Below are 19,140 nucleotides of genomic sequence, written 5' to 3'. Positions count from 1 at the left end.
AGACACATTATAATAACAGTTAGAATGAACATTCTCCAATCAGTAAAGTTTTCATGTGAGGTAATTTCTCCCATTTTTTCCCTGATAAGCATAACAGAATGTTTCTCTCCTTGAATTCCTGAGGAACAAAAAGTAATCTGTTCTTCTTGAGATAGGGTGGTATTAACTGCTTCTGTGAACAGAACATTTGGTATAATACGTTTCCTTAAGAGTTTTGTCAAGTAAGCAGTTAGTTAGGAGGGGTGAATTCTCACAGATAGTCTGGCTTCTTGTGCCTCATGGCTGGATAGCCCAGTGAATCTTGGGTGTTTTATGTGTTTGGAGGCTGGGGGTAGCAGGTTAACAGCTAGGCTTTCAATAACAAATAATTTGACATTTTAAAAACTCACAATTTTTAAGCTTCCAAATTTGAATCAGAATTCAGTTAGTGTTATTAAAAATAAATCCTTCACTAAAAAAGTTTCCCCCTTTTTCCTTCTTTTTTAGTTGTAGAAGTTTTCTCCTGCCTTCTCATCTTACACTAAAAGTTGCAAGACTTAAATGGAATCTTCAAAACCAGATCTATAACATCATGAGAGAAACATGTCCACTGGCTAAGCACAACAGAAATGTACACAGTCTGTATTGCTGAATAAAGGTCAGGAAGAGTCTATACATGACCTTGGTTAAAGACCAAATACAAAGCTCACCAGTCACCCGCTCACCCTCAGGAGTGATTGGGCCGTGGTTACAATCTACAGAGAATTCAAAGGAAGTTGGTTCCCCTTCCCACTGTAGCATGATTTCTGGCATCTTTTGCCTTTGGTGCAGAGTTCAAAAGTACTCAAGATGAATCCAGGGCCAGTAACACATTTACGAAATATTAGTCATGTGAGAATCTGGAGTCAAATAACTCCTTGAAAGTGGTTTAGCGATTCCCTGCAATAGTAATGGAAAGACTGCATGAAGGTAGCAAGGAAAGAAGTCAGGCTCTCACTCACCATTCACCTGGAGTTGAGGCGTCCCAAGCAGAGGAACCACAACAGAAAGGAAAAAACAACTTGCCTTCAGCACCAGATACAGACAGACTCACTGACTTCAAGGAAAAGCCCAACAGAAAGAACCAATACTGACTCAAAGATGGTAACCAGAGTGTGAGAAAAGACATGGGGTTATGCTGTATAGCAAATAACAAAGGTTAGGATGAGTTGCCCTGGGCATGGCTGTAGGGTTGAGGGAAAAGAAGAAGGAGCAAGGTGGCAGAAATCAAGCATTAGCATTGAACAATGCCTGGGTTGCCTGATAAATGAAATCGGGAAGCCAAAGGCATTTTTTATACTAGAACAAATCAACCCTAAAGAACAAAGAGAGGAAGAGAAGTTCAGTGTATGCCCCCACTTGCTGGGTTATGAGACAATAACTGGCAGGTTGCTGTGACACAGTTATGGGCCTAAAGCCCAGTAAGGCAGATAGATTCAGACCCTGGTAGTGGTGCCCAGACAAATAGTGACAAAGTGTTTTTCATTTCAATTAGAAGATAGAATACAAAATTGTGGTGTCAAAAGGAATCTTACAGATCACTGGTCTAACACTCTAATTTTTCAAAAAAAAGTAAAGTAAAGCTCAAGAAGAAATGACTGGCTATGGTTTAACAAAGCTACTTACTAGCAAAACTATTTACAGTACTCATGATTTTGGCCTAGTGCTTTTAGGGAAATTATTGTAGCTAAGCAGGGGAAAGGCATTTCAGTGCTGACTGCATTTACATCTTTCCTTTCTACATTCAATAAATATCCATTGAATAAGTACCAGGAAATAGGATAGATCCTGGTATATTTCCTGGGAAACTGCAGAAGATATGTGTAGTAGTGACAGCAAGCTTGACAAAAGACAAAATATTGAGATTAGTCAACTAAAATTCTAAAACACGAAGTACCCGTTACAAGATTAGGAGGAATTTTTGGTATTAAAATTGGAACAGTGTGTACAAATATCAGATACCAAAAGAATCACTGGCTAACGAAAACAAAAGAGGGTGAACGACAGAAAAGGGGACGTGAGTTATTTACTCAAGTTTTTGGAACTGTTGCAATACAGAACAAAACATGGGTTGATCAAGGCTCTGCAGCTTGCAAATAGTCCTCCGTGGGTCACTCTTTCTCTATCTGAACAAGAATTAGGGGGAAAAGAAAAGAAATGTACATTCTCTGCAAAAACTGTTTCTTAGAAGTCAGAAAAAGTTGACAGTTTTCATTTATCGCAAGAGAACATTTATTCTTATGATAAGGTTTTCTGGAGGCAAAACATTTAGTAAGCACACAGATCCAGCTATTTCAGGATGTCTAGATTTAAATGAGTTTGAGAAAAGGTATGAGTGACAATTTGGGAAACAGAAAAATAAAAGCAGCTTCCACAAAGAGTAAAACTAACTTTTAAAAAATGAGGGTCATCAGGGTTTTTGTTAAAATGTTTACAGGCAAACTCAAAAATGTTTTCCATTTTTAAACTTCTGCTTGGATATAGTCATATTCATGCAAAGTATCATTCATAAAGATATGGTGAATATATCAAACAAAAATCTAGTAATTTTAAAGAACTATAGGAGCCAGAGAGAGAGAGAATACTTACATTCTGTTAGTAGGAGTATAAAATGTAATAAGTTCTATGGAAATCCACGTGGCATTATCTTGTGGAATTCCAGGTTTGGCGTACCCTATCACCTAACAGTTCAGCTCCTGAACATATATCCTGAAGAAATAATATGTACATAAAGAGGGCATATACAGGACTCAACAACTTTTCCTCTGCTGCTTTATTTCTAATGACAAAAAGAAAAAAGAAAAGAAAAGAGAAAAGAAAAGAAAAGAAAGACAGCTTAAATAGCCATTAAAAGAAAGTAAATAAATTGCGGTATTTTCATACAATAAAAGATTATACATATATGATGATAAATGAATTACAAAGACAAGCAGGAATGAGTCATAAATATGATGTTGAGCAGGAAAAATAGTTGTTGCAGAAGAAAACATGTAGTATTATTTATATAAAATTTAAAAACAAGCAAAATTTAATGTAGGGGGTACATAAGTATGAGAAAAATGACAAAGAAAAACACAGAAGTAATAAACTCAACATTAAGGATTGTGGTGAGGGGGTAAAGAGAGGCAATGGAATCTGGGTGGGGCACACGGTGGGCTACAAAGAAACTGGTAATGTTCTATTCTCAAACTAGTGGTAGGTTCTCAGTTATTCGTGTTAATGCTATTCTTTGTACCTTACCTACATAGTATAAGTATTTTTGTGTAGGGTAGCAAAAAGAAATTATCATAGTTTAGATTCATCCTGATTCTAAAGATATGACTGCAGAATTATAAACACAGATAATGGTAGAGAAGGTAGCATAATAGGGTGCTGACTATAGCCACAAACTTATTTCTCAAGTTAATAAATTTTTTTGTTTAAAGGCACATATTCAGCTTGCACACCATAGGGACATACAGAGAGTCTAATTCACCATTTCTAATATCTAATTCAGTATTGTGACATTATACCTGTTATCATTGTGAAACTCAGTTTTCTAATATGTTTTATTAGAAGGTATAAAGGGGTCATTAATATCCATGCACAATAAATATTCTTGTATCTATAGTATTTTCTGTATATACAAACATTCTTGTATATATAGCATTCTTACTTTTAAAAAGTTCTCAGAAATAACATTATATTTACTTAACAAACTATTTTAAAGGTATTTTTAAGTATTCGCAAGTAGCAAGTACCTAGCATGTACTCAGGACTCCGTAAAATTATCTCTTAATTCACATCACTCTTTGAGGTGAATATTTCCAGCGTTAGTTTACACATGTGGAAATTGAGATTCAGCACTGTGAAGTAGACTGCCCAACGTTTAAAAGCTAGCATAGTTGGGATTCAATTGATATCTAACTCTGATACCCAAATGTGAAAACCACGCATCTACTAGGTAGGACTGTCTAAAACTACAACAGCGAAAATAAATTTCTAATGCAAAAAACAAAACAAAACAAAACAAAACAAAAAACCCAGACTTGTTCTATTTCAGCTTACTATTTCAGTTTATGTTATTTAGAATGCATCCCTGAATCATGTTCTAATGGTCTGTATCAATCTTATGTCATAGTACTTCTTTATTACTTCATATAATCACAATTTACACTTAAACCCTATAAATTCTAAAACTGGCAGCGGATCCCAATTATGTTTATGGAAAGTCTCAACTTGGCTGTACTTCTTTTCATAACTGGAATTTCTCTAAGACTGGAAGTAAAGTTAGCTGTTGGTAGGCTGAAACTTAGCACTTTCATTTCATTACCCCCCATTGTCAGGGATTCACTCACAGGGAAGCAAAAATACTTGCCAAGCCCCACAGAAATTACTCACTTCCACTCTCTTTTTCCTCATCTCTCTTCCAAATGTACTTCAAAACCTAATTTTAAACTCATGCAGGAAATCTGATTAATATCACTTGGCTTTCTCTACTCCATTAACCCTAGGACCCGTCAGCACACATAAAACACAATTCGTTTATATGATTATTTGTCAGCTTTTTAATTTGTCATTGTTGTTTTCATTTGCATGTTTGTCTAGCCTGCAAGAACCACTGACAAGAGTTTACAAATTTATTTCTTCTGTCCTGTGTCCTAACAAATTCTTCTTCCTCAAAAGGACCACCGACTATGCTGCGTGAACAGTAGTCACTTAACAAATGCTGAATGACTTACTACAGTGGAACAATTCGCCTCTGGTATTTCTCAATATCCCAGTGAATCCTCCACATCTATAACATGCTGGAGATGATACCAGGTACTGCTAGAGGCTTGGGGTCTTCCTGAGGGTGCCTGGGACAAGAAAAACACAGAGAGAGACCAGAGACAGTCAGGAGAAACACAGAGAGAGGAAACATGGAAATAAACAGAGGACAGAAATAAAGAGCTGAGAGGAGCAAAAGAGTCAGAAGTTAACGGAGAGATTAAGCAGCCAGAGAAATCAGACAGGAGGAAGTTGGCAATCTGAACTTGGGTTTTGGTTTTGAAACCACATTTTTGGTACTATTTACTCATGTAATATGTGCCCTCATGTTACTAAATCTGTGATACAGTCAACCATTTTGAAGTTATTGCCATGGTTTTTCTGAGCTTGTAACTTTACCCATTAAAATTCATCTTCACAGGGTTTCATCTTTGGAGATACATCTACACACACAATCCTCCAAACAACCCAGCTGTAAATAAGGAAGTATTTTTTCCAGTTTAGAAAATGAAGGTCAGAGAGGTAATGTGACTTGCCCAAGACACAAGCAAATAAATGATAATCGAGGCCCCCAAATTTTCTGATTCCAAAATCCACTGCTTTTTCTGATATCCTATGTAGTCCCTAGTAGAATATTATAGAAATCCAAACTGGTTTTGTAAAATAAAATTCAAATAAACATAATTAAGGACAAAATTTTTCTATTTTATGGGACATTGAATTACTCAGGCTACTCATTAGGGTATTTTTAAGATATACCAGAAAAAAATAAATCTGAATAAAAATATCGGAATGATAAAAAATTTAGAACAGAAATGAAATTAAGTGAACAGTCACTTGAAAAAAATTTTTTAAAAGGGCTAGAGTTAGTTAATTTGCTTCTACAACTTTGTAATTTCAGTCTTAATGATTCAACACATTTCAGCTGACTGGAAAGATAAAGCAATGTTCTGCATTTCAATGAATTCTTAGAGCTAAGTACTAGTAAAGAACTGGTGCTCAAAACTACTTGTTCTCTCTTACAATGTCTCACCTAAAGTCTACATTGCAATCCAATTTCAGGGTACTTCATAGGGTAGAAATTATGAAATGTATTGCTCTTTGTATGCATGAGTATTTTCTTTTGAGGGGCACTTACACTCTTCTAAATAATCATGCCCTTTTAGTAACATTCAATTGAATTGCCAGAAAAGCTCCTTTGATAAAAGTATAAGCAGGTTATTGGATTTTACAGCAAAATAAGGCAATAAGAACACAAAGAAATTTCTATTCAACTGTGTATCAATATATTTTCCATCATGTTCAGCATTTTTTAAACCAGAAATTTTCAAATAAGGCCTAAAGTACAGTACTGTTCTGCCCTCTAGTGACTGGCTAGGTTTTGTGAGCTACATGCAATTTTTTTAAAATGCTTTTTGCACAATACTTACAATTAAAAAAAAAAAATTACATGATGGCTTCTTTTTCATCATTTAAGAAGTGAACAAAAAGTACTGGTCAACTTTTAGGATATGAGTGGTATGAACACAATGCAGGAAAGATACTAAAGTTGAATAATTTCTTTTCATCAGGCCACCCAAGTATTGCAAACCAGAAAAAAGTCTTAATATAAACTGTTCCAATACTTAAATCTTCATGCAATTTATTTGGAAAAGTCAAATAATTCCGTTACAAATTTCTTTATTAAAAAACTTATAAATTTCTTAACTTACAAATTCCAAATTAGTCAATTATATTATTTCAGAGTCTGAGATATCAAGATGAATGATACTATATATATCACACACAGATGAACAATTTTCTACTAATTATAAAAGAGCAAAAATGCTTAATACAAAGCTATACTGAACATAATTTACCGTTAATTGCTCAAGTGGTACTTGAGGATTTTCCTGAACCTCAGTGTCGTCATTAGAAAACTCACTATCACTTCACTGATATGTGTGGAAACATTAATCAAGGATGCCAGTTAAGACAGAGCTATTACATAGAGATTCACCCTACTACTTCAACGAAGGGAATCTGTCATATTATGCATCCCTCTTAATTTCTCCTGCCATAAACCTCTTGCTAGGAACTGATGCGTTGCTAGAACAGCATTTCTACTCTCACTAAACCCAGGGTACCACTTCTGTGTCTACACACTTACATTAAAAATAAACAGTGCATTCATGCACACGAATGTAAAAGGACACCCAAACATGTGAGGATAATCTACAGACAGTGTGGTGGTGTGGTTAGGAGCACAAACCCTGCAGCCAGACAGCCTGAGTTTGAATTCCAGCTTTGCCACTTACTAGCAGCGTAACCTTGGGCAGATAATTTCACCTCTCTGTTCTTTCAGTTTCCTCATCTAAAAAATGAGAAGAAAAAGAGGCACCTACCAGTAGTAATAGGTTATATCTTGATAGGTATTTGGGTTACGCAGGTATACGCATTTCCCAAAATTCAGAAAATGTATTTTTAAGATATGTGCATGCAACTGAATGTAGACTTACATCAAAAAAATTATACATAAATATTGAACTTGCTAATATAGATATTACACAATATAAATGCTGAAGCATTTAGGGAGGTGTAGTGACATCTATATTTTCAGATGCCTCAAAAATTAAGTTGGATTGATGAGGGACAGAGAGATGGACAGATGATAGATATGTAATAAAATAAATATAATAAAATGTTAATGGCCAAATCTAGGTGGCGAGTATGAGAGTTTCACAATAAAATGTTGGGGGAAAATATGCCTACCTCTCATCAGACTGATGTGAAGATTAAATATATATATAATAGTATTAAATATAAAGAAGAATGACTGACTTAATAATGGCATCTGGCAATATGTTTATTTAAACAAATGAAAAGTAGTGATCTATTCTTTCCAAGTTGGTAGAAAAGGGAGGAAGGTAATAAGGCACTGAGTTCCCAAACTGGGGTCAGTAGTTGCCATCAAAGGTGTTACAGGTCAAATTTCAGACACATCATAAAACTGCATAGACTATATAAAGAATATAGTCTTTGAAAGTAACAACGAGCTGGATTTGAATCTCAGGTCTGTTTTTAACAAGTCAAGAAGCTCAGACAAGCTATTTATATGCTCTGAGACTCAGTTCTCTCTTGTATGAGATAGGAATAATGACACCTACATTTAAGGCTCACTGTGAAGACAAGGAAGAAAAATACACACACAAACACACACACACACACACACACACACACGGAAATGAGCACACAAAAGACAAATAACAGCTGTAGTTTTTAATTATTATAATCATCATTACTACCTAGGGAAAGTCTTAGTTTATCTTTACCCCCATTCTCTGAAGATGAAAACCAAAGTGGCTATGCATCTGGTTCTTAGACCGGAAACAGCAAATGCAGTTGGCCTAAATACTCTGAAGGGCTCTCTAAAGGATCTTTATTAAAAGAGTAGGCCTTATTTTAAGTTTCACTAAGTGTGAAAGAAGAGCTGACAATGACAGGAAATTCATTATTCATTTCTCTGTAATGCCAATTATAATAAATATAAGACTTACGAGTAAGGCATTTGAAAGTATGTTTGCTGATGGCATTTTAAAGAAAATCACTTCAGTGCATTTGAGGAAATGATATTAATACCTGGATGAGCTTTGATTTAAAATAGTCTAAGGTAACATATTTAAAGAATATTACAACTACATTTACAGAAGATGAGTTTTATGCTCTGAGGGAGAGGATTTGAAAATCATTATGGATTACTCAAATGAAGACAGTGACTCAACACATAGTTTCAGCTAAAAAGAAAATCAAGAACTTGGCACTCAAAGAAGGAATATTGGAAAGATTACACAACATGGCTACTTCATTGACTGCTGTATAAAAACTGCTTTCTCCAAAGGTTATTCACCCCTGGATTACTTAACTCAAGGAACTTTTTTCAGGCATTTAGATATCCCTAAATTTTCAATACTGTCAATCTTGAAAGTCTTCCCCATCTTGCACAGCACTATTCTGCTTTTCCCACCACAGATCTGATAGAATTTCTTTCCTTTAGACTTCCCTTAACAAAGAATGGATATTTTCAACAGTTCCACTTTAGGCATATTATCTTTCACCAATTTTCAAAGTTTCAGCTGTTACCTCACTCTTCTATTAAACCTGTCTTCAGCCTGAATCTCTACCAAACCTCATCTCAAATTTATAACTACATCCTAAATATAATGCCATGGATATCCTCTGTGTTTCGAATCCAATCCATCCCAAACTTCACCTCCCCCTCCCACAAATCAGTAATACTAGCAGCTCCTTACTTCTGATGGCAATATTAGCACTCTTGTGAACATCCACAATTAAATTAAAAACCTATCTTTGACTTTCTTTTAAATACCCTCCATTTGCTCCTTCCCTCTCTGTCCCTCTACATCCCCAAAACAAGTTCAGTCTATTGTCAAGTTCTATAGATTAATGGTTTCTAAATTGGTTCAGGTGATAGATACTTAGAATTCATATTCAAGAAACACAGTGAAAGCTAAATTTACAATAACTAAACACACAAAACAGAGGCTAAATAGTAGTAGGAATCAAGTGTTTTAGAAAATTGTCATTGAAGGAATCCTTAAAACTGAGTATCCATTAACTTTTGCCCTGTGAATGGGAAAGACTAGTTCTGTAACTTGGAATACTTCAATCTAAAATATTTCAAGATCCAGAGTATAACCTTCTTAATGTCTCTCATTATAGCCCCATTTACACCTGTCAACACACTACCAGAAGAATGAATGTTTTCTTACCTATGATAATACTAAAGCCCCCTAAACCAGTCTTTCCAATGTCTACCTTTTTCCCTTCTGTTCCATCTCATTTATATCAATCGTTCAAAAGTTTTCAGTGGCCCATCTGCCTTTTGAGGGGCGGGGGGGAAGGAAACTCACCTTAGCATTCAAGACCCTCTTTACATCTCTGCTTTCACACCAAAGTTTCCCACTGTAACTTTACATATATCCCATCCCACTGGCCCAAGTAGTCTATTCACCCTTCCACACTTCTGTTATTTCCTCCTCTTTGTGAAGTCTTCCCTGATATCCTTAAGTGGGATTTAAGGTCTTCCTCAGAACTAGAAGTTTATTTGTGTATCTCCCTCTTTTGTGCCTGGACTTTGCCTTATATTACCACATTCTGATCCTGGCAGTGTGTAACGCACTGCCTTGCACGTGATAATTAGTAAGTATTTGTTAGCTATACAGAAGAATAGAAAATACATTATTTATCTTTAAAGAAAACATTTTTCCAGTGAGATTACTACAGGTAGCTCAGGTTCTAAAAAGAAACAGAACAGAGCGGGAGAAAGATTAAAGAGGGATAATGATCCAGAGCACAAACTCTCACAAGCAGTCTGGAAAGGTTTCGATTTCTCAATATATAGTAATAATTTTAAAAGTATACAATTAAGGTCTATAAAATCCATGGTGGTTATGGTTTGGATGTTTACATACTCAACAAGGAAAAGGCAAAATTGCTATTAAAAAAACCACAAACACCTAACACATATACACTAAATAAGAAGCAACTGTTAGAAGGAACCAAGGTATTTCATAGAGGGTACTAAAATACCTTGAAAACAAGTTCAGATATATTAATTATTGAGAGATATTCAAAATTAATACAAAATAGCTATTGATACATGGGACAGAGACCAAGTTGTATTGATTTTTATGCTTATGTGCATGAAAATTATTAGAAAATAAATACTTTCACAGAACATTTCTGAAGATAGAGAAAAAATTTTTTTCTCTTGGACCAATTAATTATGAAATGTTAAACCACTAACTTGAAATAAAGGAAAATTTTGCATCTCTTTTGAAGTTTATGAATTAAATAACAGAATAAGGTCATGGTTGAATGAACTATTTAAATTTTTTAAATATTTATATAATTATCAGTGTGTAATATTTTTAAAAAATAGCACTCAGGAGGACATGGTGGCTCACGGCTGTAATCCCAGCACTTTGGAATCTAAGGAAGGAGGATCACTGAGGTAGGAGGATCACTTGCAGCCAAGACCAGCCTGGGCAACATAGTAAGTAAGAACCCATCTCTACAAAAAATAAATTTAAGGAAACTTAGCCAGGTGTGGTGGCACACGCCTGGAGTCCTGCCTATTTGGGAGGTTAAGGCAGGACGATCACTTGAGCCTGGTAGTTCAAGGCTGTACTGAGCTCTGATGAAACTACTGCACTCCAGCATGGGCAACAGAACAAGCCCTTATCTCTAAAAAAAAAAAAAAATTAATTATCATACTTTAAATTCCCATACTTAGTGAATTCTCATTAAGAATCATACTATATCTCCTTGTTTTGTTCAAATAATTAGAGTCTTTGAAAAAAATCATCTAGACTATATAAATTTGTTCTTATGCTTAAAAAATTTACATGGTTTGGGCTGATAATCTTGTTAATACTAATAGCAGGTAGCAATAATATTCTTAACTATAATCCACTGAATGACAAATGACTTATTTCCTAGTATTTTCATATGTTTGGGCTTTACTAAAATTGCAAAATTGCAGGAGGTACAATTCAAATAAAATCAAACTTCTATCACTTACAATTGTACAGAAAATATTTTAAGAAATCCAACAATAAGAGTAAATGTTAATTTATTCTTTCCTAATGAAATCATCAGGAAAGCAAGTCCATCTTGTATTCAATAAAGATTTTCCCAACATAGTAAAAATGTACAGTTTGAAGCCGGACCATTTCTCTTGTTGTGAATGGAGATAGTAATAAACATGACATTAAATTTCAAGGAGCAGTTAAGAAGCAAAAAAAGTTATAGATCATTTTTTTACTTACTGTCCATTTTAAGAACACATTTCCTTAATAGTCCCTGCCATATGCTGGGTTGACATTATACCCTCTAGTACTTTTAATCCTCTAACAACTTTACATGGCAGGTATTTGCCCCATTTCACAGAAAGCTAAGTAACTTTACCACATCCCAGTTACGGTAAACAGCCGAGTTAGTGTAGTCTTGGGTCTATCTGACTCCACAGCCCATGTTTCTAAGAGATCACTCTACAGTTAAAAACAATCAAACAAACAAAAAAACAAAAACAAAACAACCACTTTTTTTTAAGTGATCCATTTAGATCTGTCTCCCATAAGGAAACTCTTAAGTTTCTGCCTATCCATATTAATATCTGGGAATCAATAGTGAGCATTTTGCAGCTGACAATCTAGAGGTAGGAATCAAGATCTTTGTAAGTATTCAAAAGTAAAAGTTCTAAAATATTTTTTCATGGCGCATAATAAACTCCAATGTATAAAATATTCTATTATAGCAGAAAGCCGGTAAAAAAAAAAATCTATAATTTTGCTGATTAGGGAAAAACTCATAAAAAGAGACATGATTGAAACACTTCTACTATCAATAAGATATAATAGCCTTATTAGAAAGATGTATCTTTTGTTCTCTAAAAAGTGAAACTCTAGGTGAATAATAAAGATAGGCAACTCCCAGCATTTTAACAGGAACTAAACCTTCAAAACTGAAAACTTTATAATTTATTTAAATGTTCACTTCACCAAATGAATTGAAAGATGATCTGTATGCTTCTGTCCTTCCAAATGGCCTGACAAAATGATTGTTATAAAAAGAGGTTTGGTATTTAAGGGGATTGACAATAGCTGCTGACTTCAAATTTTTCTGTATTGACTTTTATAATACACCCATTGAATGATTTGGTAACTCTAACAACGCTGAAAACATAGTGGTATTCAAAAACTCTGTTGAAGGCACGGACGGAGTTTCATGTCCATCCAGGTGCTGCCTTCACGGACAGGAGGGTATATGCTACTCTGCACGTGGATACACTTCACATTTGATAGGTTTTACTTTTCTCTTATTTGGCAATTCTTCAGTATAACTATTGTGACACAATGTATTAGGACAGTGCTCACCACATAAACAGTAGGTAGCTAAGCCCTCTTTAGAAGCCAGTTCCCCCACATCTGGCTGGCTCTCTCAGAAACCTGTGCACTCTAAGTGCCTATGGTAATGTTTAATATCCTAAAACGGAGCATTTCCGCCATAAGGAGACACTTGGTAATAAACTGCTTTATAGTAAATGTTAAGAACACTGAAATAATTAGATAACTCATCTGTTTCATATGAACAGTAATATAGCCACAGTAGAGGCAGAACAACTGCAAATTAAGCAGGTTATACAAGATAATGCAAAATAAACACAATATTCTTGTCTATCAACTTCACAGATCAATTTGAATACAGCAATATCCTACAAATACCTCCCAGAACAAAACACTCAAATGTTGACTTTAGTCAACCTTTCTGGTACACATTAACTGAAGCCAGGTATCACACTGCATCTCTTAAAGCCCAACATGAACCAAAGTGCCTGCCCTAAATCTCACAACCTTCACATGTACTCTACTCACAGGGTCGCTGATGAAGGGTTGGAAAAAAAGAAAGAAGGCAGGTAAGGAGACAGGACAATAATTAAATATATCTATCAGACTTAGGCTGAGCAGAAGTTGCTGGCATTATTTCAAATACAGAATCTTTTTTTTCTGTTTACCAAAATCTTAAGTATATGCCATTTCCCTGTTTGCACTCTCAACGGATTCACAAAGTAAAAGAATATTGCGTTACAAAATGTGAATTGGCTTGATACAGTAAACAGAAACAGGTATAACCCAAAAGAGTAATTATCTTCTTCAACTTAATTTTCAAATACATTCCCAGTATTCCTAGATAACAATAAATACACATGGAAGTCAATTTTTACAATGATGTACTTCCTCCATTATATAAATCACTTGAATTTTCAAGTTCTTAGGCTTAATTCCTTCACTTGTAAGAACCTTATTTTAATGGATGGTGACTTCAAAGTGGAAGAAACAGGAATTCAGTAATTTCAAACGTCTCCCTCCTGAAAAGTATCAAAGATATTTTTAGAATCTTAGAAGATTGTAACAAACCAGGTATCTTGTTTATAGACTAAATCACGTAGGAAGTATTTTTTAAAACACTTTTACTTCATTCTGTGGTAAAGAAAAACAAAAACCTATGTTACAGATGAAATAGTGTTCCGTTCCAAGTTCATATTTTGAAGCCCCAGTACCCAATGTGATGGGACAGGGCCTATAAAGAGGAAATAAAAGTTAAGCAAGGTCATATGGATGGGGCCCTGATCCCAAAGAACTGGTGTACTTACGAGAAGAGGAAGAGACACTAGAGCTCACGGCCTACACAGAGGAAAGGCCATGTAAGGACACAGCAAGAAGGCAGCCCCTTCTGGTGGTATAAGCCAGGAAGAGAGACCTCACTAGAAACTGACTTTTCCAGCATCTTAGTCACTGACTTCTAGCCTCCAGAGCTTTCAACTTAAAATAAATGTCTGTTGTTTAAACCACCCAGTCTGACACTTTTTTTTAATGTGTTACAGCAACACACGCAAACTAATACAACCTCTAAAGATGAAGAGTTTATATTTTTTGAGGTGGTTTTACTCCACCAATAATCCAGGTGAATAAGCAACTAATAGTTACAAAGATACTCCATTTATAAAGAGAAGAGCCTGGAACAATTTGAAGACTAATTCAGGCCCCAAAAAATCATTTTTATATACATGTGCGATTTTAAAATTAAATAGTCATTTTAGAAAAAGCATAAGGTTTTGAATCATAAAAGATATTACTATGTTATACTTGATTCTGAAAGTACAAGGGGACAATGTCAATAGAGAAGTTCTTTGAGGCAGTGGTCCCCAAGTTTTTTAAGCACCAGGGACAGGTTTCATGGAAGACAATTTTTCCATGAACGGTAGGGGTCGTCGGGGGGATGGTTTGGGCATGAAACTGTTCCATCTCAGATCATCAGGCATTAGATTCTCATAAGGAACATGCAACCTAGATCCTTCATATATGCAGTTCACAGTAGGGTTCAGACTCCTATGAGAATCTAATGCTGCTGCTGATTTGACAGGAGGCAGAGCTTAGGTGGTGCTCAGCTCCTGCTGTGCAACCCGGTTCCTAACAGGCCATGGACCAGTACCAGTTACAGACCCAGGAAGTTGGGGACCCCTGCTTTAAGGAGTCTAAATTAGTTAAACCTTCATACTGGAGAACAGTACCATAAACATCTTAAAATAGAAATGCTATTTCTTCTGAAACCAAACAGTATTTGCTCTATATGAGGAAAAAAATTTCAGTAGTACCATTTTCTGTTCTTGTACCTTGCCTCAAGATTATATAAAATTTGATACTTTTTGCAACTTAATGCTGACCTTATTAATATGCAGAGTAAAAGCCATAAAGTATATGAGCTTTTGGCCATCACTCTGTCCTTGGGACTTCTAAATTCTTAGTGACAAGAAGTTAATTATTAGATCATGGGGTAACTAATATTTCTACAGGATTCACCCTTTCTCTCAGCAGTAAGGATAAAGCCACTTCCAATTTCCGGTAGAAGTAAAGAAGAATGCGTAAGTTCTTATGCATTCAGGACAATTTTTTTTAAAAACCGTTGGCAGGTGTGTGGACATAAGTGTTTATAAACAAACACATTTTAGATATGCACTGTTGGATGTCTATCAGAGAGGTATGGTACAGGGTATCAAGATTCTTGAACTTTGATCACATCTTTCTTTTACAAACTACTACTTCTTGAGTGCTCCTATGTGCCAGGGACTCTTTTCAGGCAATTAACTCAATTATCTCATTTAATTCTCACAATGCTACAAGGTAGAGATCATTATCCCTATACTACAATGAGAAAACAACATTTCAGAGAGGTCAAATATAATCACCCAAATGTTTTCAATTAAAAAGTGCCAAAACTAGGATATCTCTGAATCCAAAACCCATGTTTTGCTGTATGTCTTGCCTTCTAACTGTGTGTGTGTGTGTATGTGTATATATATATAGATATATCTATATCTATATCTAGATATATATATTTTAAGATACAGATGTTGATATGGTTTGGCTCTGTATCCCAACCCAAATCTCACCTTGAATTGTACTAATCCCCATGTCATGGGATGGACTCGGTGGGAGGTAACTGAATCATGGGGGTGGGTTTTCTTCCATGCCATTCTTGTAATAGTGAATAAGTCTCAAGAGATCAGATGGTTTTATAAAGGGGAGTCCCCCTGCATATGCTCTCCTGCCTGCTGCCATGTAAGACGCGCCTCTGCTCTTCCTTCGCCTTCTGCCATGATTGTGAGGCCTCCCAACCATGTGAAACGGTGAGTCCATTAAACCTATTTCCTTTATAAATTACCCAGTCTTGGGTATGTCTTTATTAGCAGCATAAGAACAGACTAATACAGATGTCTAAGCATATTCCTTACTCCCAATCTTAAGGAACTATAAACTATCACAAAGCATTGTTTATATACTATTGGATGTTTAAACCAATCATCTTAATCCACACAAGTTTGATAATAATGTTTTTTGATATCTGTGAGATGAATAAAATCACCATTGGCTGAGGAGTTCTATGTGCTAACAATTTTCTAGAAGATTTAAGAGATAATAATAATGCAAAAGTCACTGTATAGTAAATGTGACCTCAGGTAGAGTATCTTAGAAAACTCCCGGATGCAATTGTTAAGTTCCCTATGGTGTCTGCATTCTTCATCACTACAATGATTCTTGAAATTGAACTTAAGTAGACAAAGGCATTTGGCTACTGTTATATCCAGTACGATTAATATATTACTACTGGAAAAAGCAAAGTACCCATTTCCTCATTCTCATCCTATATCAAATTAGATAATATCTGTCAAAGTTCTGTAACCTATTATATATAGGTAAAAGAATTATTTTAAGTATCATATTTCCTTTCTCTAATTCTGTATGCAAATTACAGAGGGTCCAGTTTGCAGTAAGTTTTATTCATTTTAAAATTACCTATAAAAGAATAATGTAAGTCTATTATACACATTAGAAACTTTTCCTAAGTTTTAGGAAAAGTTGTAAGGTTCAAAACATCAAGAAACTCTTGGATTGTATCCCTAAAACTTGTCACTGACAGCATTCCACGTAACAACAAAAAGATTCATGGTCAAATAATCTGACATGTTAAATAGATTAATTTACTGAAGAACTTCCTGGAATCTTTAATACATTATGTGCACTCTGTCTCTTAAAAAGCAGTAGATGGTATTTTGCAGATACAATAGTTAAAATATGTACTGTTTCTCCCTATCAGTCTTTCCCTATCCCCTCTTACAAGGCCACTCTCTCACATGATGCAGGTTTCACTCTGTGACATGCTTTAGCCAATTAAACATGAGAGTTAATGACATGTGCCACTTCCAAGCACCCTTGTTAAGAGTCATAGTTCCATCACTTTTCTCTTTCCTCTTTCCTCTGCAAGACGTGTACGTGCCAGAAAGACTGCTCCTTCAGCTTTGGTTCAGGAATGAAGAGGACACAGGGCAGAGTGGCAGGAGACTAATCAGGGACATGAACATAAATGAGAAATAAATGTTTATTGCCATAAACCACTAAGATTTGGAGGCTCTTCTGATATTGAAATGTAACTGACTAAGTTGACTGATCTGTTTCCCAGATTTATTGAACCCTGGCATCCTTTTGCCAAGTAACATCTTCTAGGATTTGTTTCCTCAATTACTCCTGGTTTTGTATGGCATCTTTTCTATTTCTCAGTTAATACTGTATTTAAGACAAACATATAGGTCAGCTAGAAAGTATGCAGTGTTAGCCATCTGCAATTCAGCTTCCATTTTAAATTTTATCATTAGTGTGAATTTCTGTCAATTTCTGCTTATAGCCAATAAAACATTCTATTGCAATAATCCGAGTAACATTCAGAAATAGTTGGCTCAGATGGCTACTTAGTGAAATCTGCCATAGTAATCTTGGTTAATTACTTAGTTTTTCTGAATAGGTCAGATAAAGGGTCCGGACTTTGCTTTCTGTATATGTATTCATATTTAGCAAATTCAGAATACTGCTACCAATCCCATTTTCTTTAAACCTCACCATACTCAACTCTCTTTTAGATTAGCAAATGAGAACATACTTAAAATTTCAGTATCAATTTTTGAAAATTCCATAGTCTATACTGCTGACTCAATAAAACCATAATTAACTGTATTCTGGCTGGCATTCTTAAATTCAGAATTTGTATTAATATTTGTAACAAATGTGCCTTGAAGGATAGCACAGTGAAGAAGAAAAACAATAATTAAATTCCAATCTTCTCACTGGCATTAAAGTTCTGTTGTTGTTTAAATCCCCTATTATAAATATACATTCAAGTAAATCATATACATTTTACTATGTGTACAATCCTAGACGACGACTTTTAGGAGACTGGTTCAGAGGCCTTATATTTATGCTGACATCACAGAAGCAACATTCAGTGATATAGTTACCAAAAGGGAAAGGTAGACACATAATCTAGACAGATGTAATAAGCTACAAAATATACTTTAAAACAGAAAAGGTTTTGGATTAATCTTAATTAAAAAGTTAAAGAATAAGTTCCTTTCCTGAAAACTATAACTAAACAATATTTACTATATTTGCTCATTTTAATTCACAACAGTTTCCTCAGTCTTATATATCATCAGTTCACCATAAAGTATTCAGATACCAGTAAAGCAATCCCACATCTGATTCCCAGATTGGGGAAACTCTATGCATTTAAGTAATTATTATTAAAACTAATTTTAAAATATTATTGCCATACACTAAAGTTAAAAACTTTTTCCCCTAAAACAACAGCTTTGAAAATAACTAACATACAAAGGTACAGTTACAGTATCTGCAAGTTTCAGAATTTTATATAATTTGGCACATGTATATATTTTAAAATCTCAACTTTTTCCTTCATTATGTGGTTTTCATATTTAAAATGGTTTCAAGATGCAGCTACACCCACATCTATTATTTTTAACAGGGAAGAAAAACTCCATAATGCTTCGATACTGATTCATTTTTCAATTAAAGCCAACAGGAGTACAAAAAGCAGCTTTTGGGGGAATAGATCAATTTAATACCTATTTAGGTATATAACCTCTCAGTATCTAGGACTTTAGAAAACTGACTTTCACCAATAACGCAGTACTGTGGAGAAACGAATCAGAGATTTTGAAACGGCTAGTTTTAAAATTTTCATGATTTTAAAAGAAAATTTAACTTACTTGATAATGGAGATTAATAAAAGTCACACTTTAAAAAATAATAAAATTGACAAGAAAAAAAATATCCAATTATCACACTTCCTTGATCAAGATGGATGATGGGGAAAAGTTGAGACCAGCTCTGACAGCACATAGTTCTTGACTGCCTCACTGCTTCCAGGTAAGTTAGTAAGATGGACCTTCACAACAGCTCT

General features: G+C 34.8%; 1 protein-coding gene across 4 annotated transcripts in view; it reads right to left on the bottom strand.

Annotated features, from left to right (window-relative positions):
• Positions 1-19,140, bottom strand: part of BBX (BBX, HMG-box containing) — a 273,186-nt gene that overhangs the window by 134,936 nt on the left and 119,110 nt on the right. The window lies entirely within an intron of this gene.

This window comes from Theropithecus gelada, chromosome 2 (assembly GCF_003255815.1).
Source record: "Theropithecus gelada isolate Dixy chromosome 2, Tgel_1.0, whole genome shotgun sequence".
NCBI classification, from domain to species: domain Eukaryota; kingdom Metazoa; phylum Chordata; class Mammalia; order Primates; family Cercopithecidae; genus Theropithecus; species Theropithecus gelada.
Note: the sequence above shows the minus strand (reverse complement) of the source record. Positions and strands in the feature narration are given on the sequence as shown.